Source organism: Coffea arabica, chromosome 10c, assembly GCF_036785885.1.
Source record: "Coffea arabica cultivar ET-39 chromosome 10c, Coffea Arabica ET-39 HiFi, whole genome shotgun sequence".
NCBI classification, from domain to species: Eukaryota; Viridiplantae; Streptophyta; class Magnoliopsida; order Gentianales; family Rubiaceae; genus Coffea; species Coffea arabica.
In genome coordinates this window covers 13,203,926-13,206,824 of record NC_092329.1, presented here as the reverse complement: position 1 = coordinate 13,206,824, position 2,899 = coordinate 13,203,926, and positions in this window count along the sequence as shown.

The following is a 2,899-nucleotide window of genomic DNA, read 5'->3' as shown; positions in this document are numbered from 1 at the left end:
TCTTTCGACTCAATTATGGCCTTCAGCCTTTTGACCTCCTCAACTGATCCGTCTAATTGCCCTGATGTAGCAGATTTTGTTACCCAGTCTTCGTATTGGGGAGTCTTCAACCCCTTTTGCTGGAGTTCAGGGACATATATAAAACTTTCGTCATTGGATATCGTCACCCATGCTTCAATGATTTGGTCCTTCATAGGGAGTTGGTCTGGACACATCTCTTCGTTAAACAAAACGGTGAGTTCACTCATGTCAATTGTTGGTGGTACTTCTTGGGTACGTCCAAATTGCCGGAGAAACCTTTTTGGGACGTAGGCGGTGATTCCTTGGGTACCTAGTAGGAGAATGAATTCGGATGCCTGGGGTGTGAAGAACAGGTTTAGTACAACTGGTCCAATCCAGTACCCACCTAATGTCTCGATCGGTCAAATTCTTCAATAAACCCACAAATTCAGACGCATTGCACGGCAGATTATCTCTTTTAACCCTTTTGTGGTGTGTGGTTACCCAATTGTGTGCCAACATTGGTAGACTGGCGGAAGTAGACAACCGTCTCATGAAATGCTCCATCCCCCACATATGCAAGATCAAGTTTGAACCACAGAAAAACTTCTTCCCCTTCTGACAGGTAGTGCAGGCTATGAAAATATCGGCCAGAACAGTGGGAATAATGGAATATGGTTTATCTTGGATTCCTAGAAACAGATCATACAAAATTTTGGTGAGCTTGAAGGCTATCTTTTTGTCTTTCCTAGGAAAAAGATAGGTTCCCGCCATGACTAATCCATACACCCAAACTCTCTTTCGATCCCATATTTCCTTGGAAGTGAATGAGAAATCTCCCCGGTGCCTTTCAAAACCATCCCTTAACGCGAATCGATCAAACAAGAACTTTGCTTCTATATTCTGGTCCGACCCTTGTATTACTGACTCCCTTAAACCGGTAAAACGGCAAAACTCAGTCTTGTTAGATGCTAATGGGAATATCACAGCAGTTCCCTGAACCGGCAAATTGAGAAATCCAGCGATCTCCTCGATTGTTATGGTCAATTCCTCTTTTCCTATCCTAAAAGCAGAACAGGTGGGGTCCCATAGATGCACCAAAGCTTCCACTAAATAACCATCGGACTTAACATCTTTAAAATCCCCGATAGGTCCCAATTGAGTGGCTACTTGATTAACTTCGTTGGGTGAAAGCAACGTGGACCATTTTTGCACCTCGAATGGTACTACTAACATCTGTTGGACGCGGCGAGGGCTTTCCATCTAATAACAAAAATTATTGTCAAATACCTTACCTACAGGTCCCACTTTTCAGGTTGGCAAAAATTTAAACGTGAACTCCCTTAAAGGGTTATGTACCCATAGGAGGATCAAGGTGGGCTAACCCTAAGAACGGGATTCCCTAAATGGCATTCCCTTTCTAGAGTGGATGCATGATGCCATTTGTTAAAAGCAGTAAAATATGCAATTTGACGTGACCTAAGGAACCCTTTTATCTGCCAGGGTAGGCCTAAAATGGCATGGCATTATTATTTGATGAAATATGTCATAATTTTAAACATGTGATAGCCTATCTATAAGGGTAGGCCCTAAAAGAAGTCATGCCAGACCTCCTATTTCCTAACGTTTGTGAATGCAAAGGCAAAAGACAAGGAAAGTTAGTTTCAACACATAACACGTTGGACAATTAAAGGATATAAAAAGCAAGAAACATAAAAAAAAGGGTGGGATCCCTCCCCTCGTGAAAGGTGTCCCTAATAGGGTAAGGCAGACTCTACCCTAGGTGAAACTATATGGATGCATGAGGTTGGGGTTCGCTAATGCATCTATACTCAATAAGCTCAAGCCCCCAAGCCTTCAGACTCGTGGCCAAGGGTCATCACTCCCAAGGCCCTTTGTCGGTGGCTCGAGCGATTCCCCAAACACCGCTACGCACACGTCGTGTTACGGCTGCATGTTTGAGTGAATCTATAAAAATCCTCAACCTTCGACTAAAAACTAAAGGCTATTAACCCAAAGTTTAAAGCGGAAGATCGAGTGACCCATTGGATCGTGCTACGCACACGTCGTGCCACGATCACACGTCCAAGTGGGTCTCCTAATCCTACTAGGGTGGAGTGGCGTGACAAGCCACTAAAAAGAAAATAAAGAGGGATGAATAATAAAGCGTATGCGCGTATGATAGTGCACGTTTTGGAGGGGAGGGATCGAGAACCCACGCAAGGCTCTAAGGTAGAATCCCCTCCCAAATGCAATGCAAAGCGCGGGATCACATACAAACATCCATTCATCAAAACAATCGTAGGCGAACGTGTGAGGACGTGAGTTGATACGCGAAATACAAAAATCCTAGAAAAGGAAAAATGCAACCCTAAACATCCAATGTGATAAATAAAAAAGTTTAAAAGAAGAAAAGAATTTGACTAAATCGATTGCTCGGACTCTCAAGTCCCCAGTGGAGTCGCCAACTGTCGCGCCCCATTTTTTTGATAAATAAAAATAAATGGTTTGAGAAAATGTGGTTTTTTGATTCAATTTTGATTGGAGAATGATTTTTTGTGAGTTGAAAAGACATGGGTCTCAATGGGACTTGGAAAGCGACGATTCGACCCAAAAATAGTTTTAAAAAGGGTTTTGAAATGAAAAGTTTGGAGTCGCCACTTGATAATAATTTAAGGTGTACCAAGTCACCTAAAAAAATAAGTTTTAAAGTCAAGTAGTAATAAACCCTTTTTAAAACGACTCCTAGTCTACGTAAAACAAAGAAAAAGGTTCGGGAGTCACGTTTGACAAAGGAGAAGGCAAGGACTAAATCCAAGGCACCCCTTCGACCTAGCCAAGGCTAGTTGCGTGATTTAGTCAAAGGTTTTCTTGTTTTAATCAAAGAATTTATCACATT